At 37.8% G+C, this 13222-nt stretch overlaps 1 protein-coding gene and 1 long non-coding RNA gene across 13 annotated transcripts in view; both read right to left on the bottom strand.

The window, feature by feature from the left end:
* Positions 1 to 13222, bottom strand: part of GPATCH2 (G-patch domain containing 2) — a 181517-nt gene that overhangs the window by 66935 nt on the left and 101360 nt on the right. The gene's annotated exons all lie outside the window — the stretch shown is intronic.
* Positions 5 to 13218, bottom strand: LOC125964068 (uncharacterized). The gene is made up of 3 exons (XR_007476669.1): positions 12715 to 13218; positions 3405 to 3503; positions 5 to 2949 (listed from the first exon to the last, which is right to left on the bottom strand). It is a non-coding gene; the product is annotated as an uncharacterized LOC125964068 (long non-coding RNA).

Raw genomic sequence — 13222 nt, 5'->3', positions numbered from 1 at the left:
GCAGAGGAAAGAGAAAAGGAGTTAGCAGGAAACTCACTAAAAGCACATGCTCTCACGTGATCAGTCTGCATGTGCTGTAAGAAACGTATATGCCACCAGCAACAGAGCCTTAAAATATGCTGTATTTTAATGGATATTTCATGTAATCCTAGACTTACACCAATTTTGACAGAAATGTAAAAGTGCTCATAACCCAGTAATTTTCAGTTTCATAAGCAAACTCAGTTAGAATTACATTTCCATTTAATTATGTTAACATAAACTGCTGGGACTGTATTCATTTTATGAATCGATTCTGGTTATAAAATCTACAAATGCTATCACTTACCACAACTTAATTACAGCATCATTACAACAAATGATGACCTTTTGATTGCTGGAGTTTTAAAAAACATTAAAAATACAAGAATATTATATCCTCTGGCTGTGTCTCGAGCAACAGTCACACAAGGCCCTTGATGTGAATTCTAAAGCATCAGCTGAAGGTCCCTTGATCCCATTCCTTCCATGGGATTCTGGATTCTGGCTGAGAACAAATTCAACAACAACACTGGAGATATATAAGTCATGGCACAGTTGAAACGTTCCATTCTTGCACTGTGCCTCACCCTGCCTGGCCCACCCCATACTGTTCCAGCTACAACTTGGGCTTCTAATAGTCTATCTGGTGATACCTTTTCAATAGGAGTTATCATTAGCTGTGTGCCCGGTCATCTGGCCGGTATTCTGCTTAAAAACTAACTGTAAACATCAAGGAAATCGAGAGAGACACTGTGGGAAATAAACCAGTAAAAGCCCACAATCATAGGGAATGATACTAATATTATTATTAATGCTATCTATTTTTTCATCATATTGAGTACAGGTATGTGCCAAGCACTCTTCAGACACATGACATGTATGTATTATTTCCCATCCTCACAAAAACCTTACAAGGTTATTCTCATGTTCCAGCTGCAGGAATGATTGAGGCTCAGATGCTAGGTTATTTGCCCAAGGTGCTCAGCGCACCATACCACAAAGGACAAAGGGCTCACGTGGAAAGAGCACATTTCCTGGTTCCCTCCAACACTTCTACGTATTCTCCTTACTAAACCTGGGAATAAACAGCCTCTATATTAATATGCTCTTATTTTGTCTATGCTCTTCCCGGAACATTTCTCAAGCTCATAGACAGTAATGCTCTTTGGCAGGTCAGATTCCATTTTTGCTGGGGGAATGGACACTTACTGCTATTTGTAAATGACATGTGGATTAATCACCAACTAGCAACTAACTATTTACTGCAGTTCCCTGACAACTTGACTGATAAATTTCTCCTCTGCTATGGATTGTACACTTTTTCTTTACAGAAAACTATTTTTTAGAAAATCAAATGCATATACACAGTTAAAACAAAACAAATAAACAAAAAGTGTTTGTTTCATCTATCCTGACCCCTAAGCTCTGTTCAGAGAAACCACTGCCAACTCTTTCTGCCTTTTCGTTTGGTATTTAATGATGTATTTCTACAGAATATGGTTATACTGATATTTTGTGATTATTTTAGACATTAATAACTGACTTTCTATTATTGTAAATTTAGCTCTTTTAGAACTCTCAAACCCCTATTTCCAGTTATAACACCATTTTTAATTAATCAGTTGTGAATACAGATATTATGACTACATGAATACTTTGTGCTGCTGAATTTTTCTTTTTGTTTCTCCTAAAGTTGACAGTTAATTTGTTTTTCTTCCTTTGCTATTATTTCTAGGTACTGGTGACCTTTTCCAGAGAAGTGTCCAGGAAGCGGTGTGGGAAGAATCTGGATTATAGTGTCATAGGTGGGTACTGAAGAAGTGGGATGTGGGGAAGTTAAGTGGGTATAGTATAATCCACTCTTTCTACGAGTTAGGCTTTCAAAGTATGAGAGGGAGAGAGAACAGAAAAAAATGGAAAAGAAGAGGTTTAAAAATGTAGTATATAATGAAAGAAGTTTTTGGAAGAAAAAAAAGTTCTTTCCAATCACAGACACAGGTGCTGGAATCAGCCTTGGACAGAAGAAAAATCATTTCCTCTAATACTAAGACAAAGGAAAGTGAAAGAAGGTATATTTGGATAAGTTCATCCAAATTTGTGACTAACAGCCTTACTTTGGAAAGTTGAAGAAAAGGTCAAGTTCTTGGGGGTAGTGGGGAGATGGGCAGCTTATAACAGGGGCTTGGTGACAAGACATAGAATAGCTTTGGGGGACACATAAACTGTTACGGAAGGTCATGCTAAAGCATTGCTGAAAGATCTACTGAAGTTCAAGATTATATATCTGTGTAGCAACAAATCATATAATCTTTTTTTAAATTTTATTTTTAATTTTTTAACATCTTTGTTGGAGTATGATTGCTTTACAATGTTGTGTTAGTTTCTGCTGTATAACAAAGTGAATCAGCTATACGTATACTTATGTCCCCATATCTCCTCCCTCTTGCGTCTCCCTCCCACCCTCCCTATCCCACCCCTCTAGGTGGTCACAAAGCATGGAGCTGATCTCCCTGTGCTATGTGGCTGCTTCCCACTAGCTAGCTATTTTACACTTGGTAGTGTATATATGTCCGTGCCACTCTCACTTCGTCCCACCTTCCCCTTCCCCTTCCCCATGTCCTCAAGTCCATTCTCTAGTAGGTCTGTGTCTTTATTCCTGTCTTACCCCTAGGTTCTTCATGACATTTTTTTTTTTTTAGATTCCATATATATGTGTTAGCATACGGGATTTGTCTTTCTCTTTCTGACTTACTTCACTCTGTATGATCTTATTCACCAGTGCTCAGCAGAAGAGCAGTGGATGTGGGTAGCTGCACAGACTGATCCAAGGTTAGGAGTTTATGGAACAGGACGGTAGGCAGGATTCTAAGAGGACCCCCAGTGATCCACACCCTTGCACAACTTGCTCTCTTTGAACGTAGGAACGACCTGTGAATATGATGGGATAGTCACCCCTACAATTAGGTTGTGTTTTATGGCACAACTGGCTTTAAGAAGGGGAGATTATTCTTGGTGGGCTTAAGCTAAGCGGGTGATTCTTTGAAGGGACTGAACTCTTCCTGGTGAAAGAGATTCACAGTATGAGAGTTTCAACTGGAGAACCCAACATTTATTGAGCTTTACTGAAAGACAGGCAGTGTTCTCGTTTAATCTTTAAAGAATCCCACAAGATAGGTACTACCCCCATTTTGCAAGTGAAGAAACAGGCTCAGGGAGGTTGAGTGATTTGCCAGAGATTTCATAACAAAGTAGCAGAGCTGGAATTCAAACCTATATATTCAATTCCAAAGCTCATGTTCCTTTTAACTATTATACATATTGTCACCAGTTAGGGTAGCAGAAGTTGAGGCAGAAAAAAAGACTGGCACAGGTGCCTAACTCACCCCGTTAGGTTTAGATGTTTCCTTGTCTAAGCTTTCAATACCTTTGCACATGTCTCCATTAAAGCAGTTATATTCATATATTGTAGTTGTTTATTTATCCTGATAAAAAAAATTGGAGGTCCTTAAGAAAGAGATACTGATGATAACTGTAGTAACAGAACAGTAATAGTAGTTGGAAGGAAATGTAGTGGTAGTAATAACAGAAGTAGCAGTAAAAACACTCCCACAACTCGGTATCTCAGTAAATGTTTGATACCTACTGGGAACCGTGGTAACGGTCATATGTAGATTACCTCATTCAAACCTCACACCTTACGGAAGAGTGCTATTGCTATTCAAGGTCACAAAGCTAGCAGGCACTGGTGTCAAGACTGGGACCGAGGCTGTCTGATTCCACACCCTGGATTCTTAACCACCATTCTCTTTCACTGCCTTCAGTTATCGTAATTTGGGGGAGGGGAGTTTTTCCCTTTTGCTCCGTTTTCTTTTTTTCTCTTTTTTAATGGACTCATGGAATGTAAAGGTTACTTAATAACTTTTTAGTGAAAACATGAACAAATCAGGAAATCTAGAGAAAGTAGTGTCCTTGAAATCCAAAGAGTCAAATTTATGTAAAGACAGCAGAGGAAAAAAGGCCGTGAAAGAGGATGAAGTTGTAGAGGCATTTATTTACACTGGAGCCAAGATTCCCAAGGGGACTTATGAGGGAGGGGGCTAACCGTGAAACGCACACCTGGGAGGAGGGGACGCAGAAGAGTCTGAAATTGATCAATTGCCGGGGATGGCTAGACCTAGAGACAGAGCTGGATGGCCTGTCTGTTCTCAAGATTCCGAGGGGCTGCATGTGGTTTCTGGGCTCACTTCTCCCTCTAGGATACAGATGCAGTTTGGGGATGTCTAAGAACTGAGCCTGACACACATTATTTCATTTAATCTTCACCTGCCCTGTTGATAATGGGACTAGCCATCACCTATGGAGCCCTCGCTATAGCTTTCTTTTTAGCAGAGCAATGTGGTTGGTAACTGTGGAGTAGAAGGGAGTTTTTTGTTTTCCTTTTAAGTAAGAAGTAGATAATAAAGCTTTAGGGAACAAGGTTTTTTGAACTAAAATCTCTGCAGACTCAGAGCTCCACAATAATTCCTTCTCACTGTTCCTTAATCCCTTGCCCTCACCCACAGTGCTGAACTACAAGTAGCAGAAATGTACAGGATTTCATGAGAAGTCAAATGATATTATAGCTATGCAAAAGGACAAAACCAACCTCAAAATTCTCAACTGAGGTCTCCTAAAGAAGTACTTTCCAAAAGGAAAGAGCCACAGCAGTTTATAATACAGATTTTGGTTTTTAGAGTTTCTATTTTTTATAGAGTTTCTATTTTTTGACTCAGAAGCATAATTTTATATTAACTTAGTGTGTCCTGTGCACATCATGGTCTAAACTTGTGCTCTCTAATACGGTAGCTACTAGTCATCTATGGCTATTTAAATGAATATTAAAAATTAAGTTCCTCAGTTGCATTAGCCACATTTCAAGTGCCCTAGACATACATGGTTAGCAGCTACCATCATCAGCAGTGCAGATACAGAACATTTCCATTACTGTGAAAAGTTCTATCGGACACCACTAGTTTACAGATGATCACTGAAAATTCGAATGAACTTTGGAAATGGAATATAATCTTCTACACTGAACATCTTCCTTGTGAACCATAACTGCTCTATTGAAGAGACTTGTTAAGTATGAAGAAGTATATAACAGAAAGGGGGTGGGTTGAGGAGTGGGGAAGTAGAAATGTCTGTTAAACTCCTAACTCAGTATTCTATAATAGGGTTTCATGGAGCAAGACATGGGAATAAAAATTAAGGTGAGAGGATAGCGTATTAAGAAGAAGCCATATACTAGGTAAGAACTAGATCTTGGCAGCAACTACAACTGAGGATGCCAAAAGGCTAAGGCACATGTGTCAATGTAGAAGACATTGACAGGGAGCTCCACAGGAGCTTCAGGACCTAGGATGATACGTGAATTTTGGTATTCTTGGTTCTATCTCTGCCTGTGGTTCTCAAAGTGTTGTCTTCAAAGTGTATTCTGTGCAGCCCTGGGCGGGAGTGAGGACGTCCCTGGAATACTGAACTAGTAGTCACTGTATTCCTCACTGCCATGAACTTGCAGGGGGAAAACAAAAAAGCCAGTTTCACTTAAGAATATTCTTGACATAGCAGTAAACATTTTTTTATTAAATCTCAACTTAAGAAAATTATTCGTGGTGAAATGGGCAGTACACAAAGAATAAAGCCTTATATATATATAAAGTATAAAGCCTTTTTTTTTTTTTTTTTTTTGTGGTACGCGGGCCTCTCACTGTTGTGGCCGCTCCCATTGAGGAGCACAGGCTCTGGACGCGCAGGCTCAGCGGCCATGGCTCACGGGCCTAGCTGCTCCGCGGCATGTGGGATCTTCCCAGACCGGGGCACGAACTCGTGTTCCCTGCATCGGCAGGCAGACTCGCAACCACTGCGCCACCAGGGAAGCCCTTGAAAGTCTTTAATTAGTTATCCTATTATAGTCTTCTGCAACAAAAATGTGTGTGTATATCTATATAACATATATACATATGTATATAAATACACATATAACATTTCCTTAAGGATCTGTGACTATAAAACTAGATTAAAAATTATTTTGAAAAGTTTATAAGTCAGTCAATGCTAATAATAATTGTTAGTTGATAACCATCAGTTACTTAAGGTCTGAAATAGTTTTCATTAGTACTCAATTAAACCAACATAAATACATTTTGACAATACTAAACATAAAAATAAAATTTTATTAGAAAGCTATCATTAACACGTTTTCCCCCCAAATTAGTTCACATATCCGTTGATGAATATTACCATTAGCATCAATTCTACTGTTATTTTTAACAATTTGAGTGCTCAGAAACCTTGTTCACATAAATTGACAAATGGAAATAAAAGGAATTTGGTTAGAACCAACACTTGATTATTGAACTCCTTCAGAGTTTTACACCAAAAAATATCACACACAATGATTTCAAGATTAAGCGGTATTTTTAATAATCTACCAGATGCTGAAAACAAAGAATTAGTAACTACCTAAACTGCATAAAGCTTTGTGACTTAGTCATTTGATTTAATCTGTCAACATCATTATCAGTACAATATGAATGACCTCCTGTTTGGAACCCAAGAGGATTTTACACTACAGGGAAATGTGCCAAGATCAGATCAGAACTGAGAGGGCATCTTTTTTTTCTAAAGTGGAAGAAAGGCAATTTTAAGACTCCCACCTGAGGGTAGGGCCCCCGAAGCACCCAGCTCTGAGACTCAAAGGACTGCAAAGAAAGAAGCAGTTCTTAATGGGCACGTGAGCGCTCTCTGTGGCTGTCCCTCAGGGTTCAGCCCAGAGGGAGCCGGATGTTTGCCTAAAAATGTCCATCTCCCAGTCTTCTCCTGGAAGGCAAAGGTTTGGTGGCAAACCTTACAAGCTGCCGCCTGAGGTTCTAGAGTCTAACTGAGGATGCATCTAGGGGCTGGCTGCCATCCTCCTCAGAGTCCAGGGGGCTGGGGGCTTCCCCCGCCTTCTCACTCCTGCTTGCTGGAACAACAAAACCAGGCTGCTAGCTTGTACACATGTCTGGTGCCCCAGCTTTTGCAGCTGCCACCTGAGGGACAGGCCCTGGATCTCCTGGCTCTGACAGCCAGTGGAGCTTGCATTCACTAGTCTTAAAGGACTACAGCAAACAAAGAAGCAGTTTTTAAACAGACACAGGAACAATGTCCCCTCATGGCAATACACCTAAGCTCAGTGTAGAGGGAGCAGGCAAAACACCCATCTTTGTTCTCCCTGGAAGGGTCTTAACTACCTACTTTCCCAGCTGTTACAACTGATTACATAAAAATACTAAGGATCACAAGAAACTACTATAAGCAATTATTTGCCAACAAATCAGATAACCTAGAAGAAATGAATAAATTCCTAGAAACATAAAATTTACCAAAACTGAAATCACGAAGAAACAGAAAATCTAAAAAGACCAATTACTAGGAAGCAGATTGAACCAGTAATCAAAAACTATCCCCCCCAAAAAAAGTCCAGGACCAGATCACTTCACTGGTGAATTCCATGAAATATTTAAATATTTAAAATTAATACCAATCCTTCTCAAAGTCTTCCAAAAAATCAAAGAGGAGGGAACACTTTCAAACTCATTTTACGAGGCCAGCATTATATCCTGATACCAAAGCCAGAGAAGGATTCTACAAGAAAAGAAAATTACAGGCCAATATTCCCAACGAACATAGAAAAATCTTCAACGAAGTATTAGCAAAACAAATTCAACAGGGTCATACACAATGATCAAGTGGGATTTATTCCAGGGATGCAAGGATAGTTCAACAACTGCTAATTAATAAATGTGATACATCAAATTAACCAAACGAAGGATAAAAGTGTTATGATCATCGAAATAGATGCATAAAAAGCAAATGATAAAATTCAACATCTTTTCATGATAAAAACTCTCAACAAATAGAAGGAATGAATATACCTCAACATGATAAAGGCCATATATGACAACCCCACAGCTAACACCATAGTCAATGGTAAAAAGCTGAAAGCTTTTCCTCTTAGATTAGGAAAAGGACAAGGATGGCTACTACTCTTGCCACTTCTATTCAACAGATATTGGAGGTCCTAGCCAGAGAAATTAGGCAAGAAAAAGAGAGTAAAAACATCCGTACCAGAAAGGAAGAAGTAAAATTGTCTCTATTTGCAGATGATCTGATAGTACACATAGAAAATCCTAAAGACTCCATCAAAAAGCTATTAGAACAAATGAACAAGTTCAGTAAAGCTTTAGGACACAAAATCACTATACATAAGTTGGCTGTGTTTGGATACACTCACAACAAAGTATCACAAAGAGAAGTTATGAAAACAATCCCATATACAATAGCATCAAAAATAATAAAATATTTAGGAATAAATTTAACCAAAGAGGTGAAACACCTATACACCGAAAACTATAAAACACTGATGGAAGAAGACACAAATAAATGGAAAGAGATTTTGTATTCATGAATAGGAATAATTAATATTGCTAAAATATCTATACTATGCACAGATATCCATGCAATCCACAGAGCGAAGGGAATCATAAAAATTCCAATGTCATTTTTCACAGAAATAGAAAACAAATCCTAAAATTTGTATGGAGCCATAAAAAACCCTAAGTAGCCAAAGCAACCTTGATAAAGAAGAGCAAATCTGGAGCTATCACACTTCCTGATTTCAAACTATCTTCAAAAAATACATACTAAATATATATATATATATATATATATAAAATATTATAGCAATCAAAAAAGTATGGTATTGGTTAAAAACAGACACATAGATCAATGGAACAAAATAGAGAGCCCAAAAATAAACGCATGCATATATGGTCAATTAATATATACACACATACGATGGAGTATTATTCAGCCTTAAAAGGAAGGAAATCCTGCCATCTGTGACAACATGGATGAACCTGGAGGGCATTATGCTAGATGAAATAAGCCAGACAGAAAAAGATAAATAGGGCTGATATCATTTATATGTGGAATCTTAAAAAAAAAAAAAAGTTGAACTTCTAGAAACAGAGTAGAATCGTGGTTGACAGGAGCTGAGGTGGGGTGTCGGGTGGAGGAGCTGGGGAGAGGCTGATAAAAGGGCACAAACTTTCAGTTATAAGATGAATAAAGCCTGAGGATCTAATGCACATTAATGACAACTGTAATTAACAATATTGTACTGTATGCTTTAAAGTTAAGAGAGTAGATCTTAAATGTTCTCACCAAAAAAAAAAAAAAAAAAAAGTAAATATGTGAGCTGATGAATGTGTTAATTCGATGGTGGGAGTCTTTTTACAATGTGTGTATGTATATAAATATACATAAAATCATGTTGCACACTTTAAATATTCTACAAGTTTTTATTTGTCAATTATATCTCAATAAAGCTGAAGGGAAAAAAAAAAAAGAAATGAGTTGCAAAAACTGTGCAGCACCCTGGAAAGGGCATCTGAGGTAATGAACATATCAGCTGTGATCTTACATATAAATAACAAGAAAGGTCCTCCAAGAAAGCAGAAAAGGACTGCTTGCCAAATTGGACGTATATTAAGTGCTTCCTTTACCAAATAGGAGCTTTTGTTGAAATAGGCTGCATTCTCCACAATTCTATATTTTATATGCAGTCACCTTTAATTTATGCTACATACAACATACTACAAGGAGCCATAGCCAGATCTGATTAAAGCTTCATGTCACTCAGAGGTCCCGGATGAGATTTTGAGACAGATGATGTAACTGGATGAGACTTTGAAGTGGTCTTCTTTGGGAAAGGCAGGAAAGGTTATTTCACACAGTATGTATGTATGGAGTGAAGAGTGTGTATAAATGTTGAAAAGTCAGTGAGCTGAGTACGACAAATTTTGTTAGCAGCTACTCAATGGAGAGTATCCTCTTCTTATCCTTATTTTGTTAGGGGCCACTATGTGCCAGACTCAAGAAACCTATCATGACTGATCTAAACCTTTGCTAGACACCTACATTCCTAAACTCTCTTGCAACTATGGGTGACCAAGTAACCCAGTTCTGGTCAATGAGAATTAAGGGAAGGTGGGTGAATGATTTTTGAAAATAATTTTGTTTCTTGAGGAAAGCTGCTTGTACTGTCCTTCCCCTCTTCTTCCTGCCTTGAATGCAGACATGATATGTGGAACCATAGGTGCCATCTTGAGACTATGAGGCAGTAAATGTGAAGACATATAAGAAAAAAAGACCAGGAAGATGCTATGTGTTGAAATGTGTCCCCCCCCCCATCCAAAGATATGTTGGAGTCCTAACCCCTAGTACTGTAAAATGTGACCTTATTTTGAAACAGGGTCTTTACAGAGGTAATCAAGTTAAAATGAGGTCACTAGGGTGGGCCCTAATTCAATTTGACCTTATAAAATGCTATTATATATCTGTATCTGTGTCATTATAAAAAGCAGAAAGTTGGACACAGATACAGACATAGGGCAAAGGCAATGGGAAGATGAAGGCAGAGACTGGGGTGATGTAGCAGAAATCAAGGAACAGCAAAGATTGCCAGCAAACCACAAGTGAGGAAGGGGGCAAGGAACAGATTCTCCCTCAGGGCCCTCGGAAGTAACCAACCCTGCTGATACCCTGATCTTGGACTTCCAGGCTTCAGAAATGTGCGACACCCAAAGCACTCTTAAGGAAGAAGAGCAAAGCTTGGAGGTGTCATGCTCCCTGATTTCAAACTATACTACAAAGCTATAGTAATCAAAACAGTACAGTACTGGCACAAAAAAAGATACACAGACCAAGGGGACAGAATAGAGAGCCCAGAAACAAACCCACACTTATACGGGCGATTAATCTATGACAAAGGAGGCAAGAACATACAATGGGGAAAAGACAGCTTCTTCAATAAATGAAACTAATATAATATTGTATGTTACCTATACTTCAATAAAAAGTATTTTAAGAATATAGAAAATTAAAGGGAGAGTGCAAGAACGCAAGAGGAATTTTATTCTGCAATGAAATAAAAGAAAAAGTATGGAAAAAGAAAAGAGCTATGAGACAATACATTTGTTGTTTAAGTCACCCAGTTTGTGATACTTTGTTACTGTAGCTCTAGGACATGAATACAGGTGATGAAGCAGAAAAAGAGAAATAGTCTGGCCCTTGATAATATCCTTAAGCTTAGTAGCAAGCCCTAGAGCCACCTTCCTTCTAACTTCTCGTGTGAGGAAAAGAAAAACCAAACCTTTTGGTCTGAGCTAGCATTAGTTTCATACTCTGTTACTTGCACCTAGTACCTCCTGAAAAATATAATAGATGACTTTTCAATCAGTCTTGAATAATAAATAGGGTTTTGACAGATATGGATAGGAGGAGATGAATGAGCAAAGTCACTGGCTAAAGGGGCCAGTGCAGCAGAGGTTCTATTCAGGGCACAGAGGTAGACAGCTGGACCACTGGTGTTAGGAGGAAGAGATAACAGATAACAAAGTGGAAATGTAACTGGAGCCAGGTTGTGGAAGGTGTTTACCGATATGCTAAGGTTTGTCTACTGTCAAGAGGCAATCAATACTGGAAGTTTTAATAGGAAAATAAAAGGATCAGAACTGAACTTGAATAGTAGAAGTAAGGAGTATGTACTGAAATAGTGAGAGAGTAGAGACAGAAAGATCCATATAAAAGATAACAGAGCTGTAATTAAAATAATGGAGGAGGATGTGGAAAAGAGGAGGTTAGAATGAGATACTAAAAAAAGTGGACATAGCAGGTAGGGCGCGAGGTAGTAAAATGACCGTTTTAGTCCCGAGTGTTAAGAGAATTGTAATCAAACACATTGGTATGACTTGGGAAACTCTAAAAACGGTGGCATCTAAGTTCCATCCCCAGAAACTCTTATTTATGGGGAGATGGGTGTGGAAGGGTTGTTGGGATATTACAATGAGGGTCATACTGGCTAATTTCAGAAGCAATACTCAACTGACATTATTGCATTTGTGCTATTTTAAATACAAGCTTTTATGTCTTCCCTCACTCAACAACTGGCACTGGATTACGATGGTGACAGAGATTGTTTGCCCTCAGGGCATTTACAATCTTTACCAAATGCGAGTTTTGGCTTAAATATAGCTCTAAATCTACTTTCTTGAGTATTTGTTTTCTATCAGAACAGAAAATCGAGACGGAAACATACAAATCTCCTGGTGGTCCTTATGAGATAAAAAATGCTTTATCCATTTTTATTTTTATTTTTTTTCTGTTTGAGTGAAAAAAGAGAGAAGGTCTTTTACGGGATAATGAAACAATGAGTAAGATAAGCTATTAAGAGGGAAGGTTGTGATATCATAAGCTATAAAAGTAAATATATAAAAATAATCTATATAGATAATATTTTATATCATATAAATTATACTATATTAATATTTATAAATTAAGCTACATCTGAACAATAATTTCTGCTTTATATTTGATAAAAAGTAGATTTAAAAAATAGAACCTAATGGGTCCTAATATAATTGTTTTCCAGAAAAAATTCATTCAATAATTAATTCATATCGTTCCATACTTTAATGGTCTTTCTCAAGTGCAACCAGCTTCATAGGAGACACATGGTATTGAGCCAAAATACACAACTTATTTCAGGTTTTCCAACAAAGATGTATTTAGAAATAGAATTAGCACCTAGAAATTCACCCCATAACTCACCAAGCCACAGCTTTACTTTTTTGGAGTTATCTAGTAAATTAGTCTCTTCCTTTTGGTGCTAAATGCAAATACTTTCTGGTCCCATCACAGCTCATGCTGGACAGGAGAAGAGGGTAGAGAATTCATGAGGAAAAGACTCACTCTTCATCTCAGTACCTTAGAAAGGGTTGTAGAAGGAAGGAAGTGAGGATGGATGAGTTGAAGGAGAGCTTGATGCTACTTAATGTAATGAAAATTTAAACGCTTTGAGGTAATCTTATATATGACTTTCAGTAACACGTGAATTTCAAATTCTACTGCAAGTAAAATAAAAGAATGATTACTTAAAAACTTTTCTTTATATTTCTGTCATGGGTTTCATTTAAATTGTTCTTGGACTACTGTCCTTGGTATATGATGTTTACTCTTTTATAAGACAGATTTAAATTGAACCACCTTTACTAGCAATAGCTACCAATTTCCCAAAAGAAAGATACAGAATAGCCCAACAAGATTATATAAATACCAT

The sequence above is a fragment of the Orcinus orca genome, chromosome 1 (assembly GCF_937001465.1).
Source record: "Orcinus orca chromosome 1, mOrcOrc1.1, whole genome shotgun sequence".
Taxonomy (NCBI): Eukaryota; Metazoa; Chordata; class Mammalia; order Artiodactyla; family Delphinidae; genus Orcinus; species Orcinus orca.
Note: the sequence above shows the minus strand (reverse complement) of the source record. Positions and strands in the feature narration are given on the sequence as shown.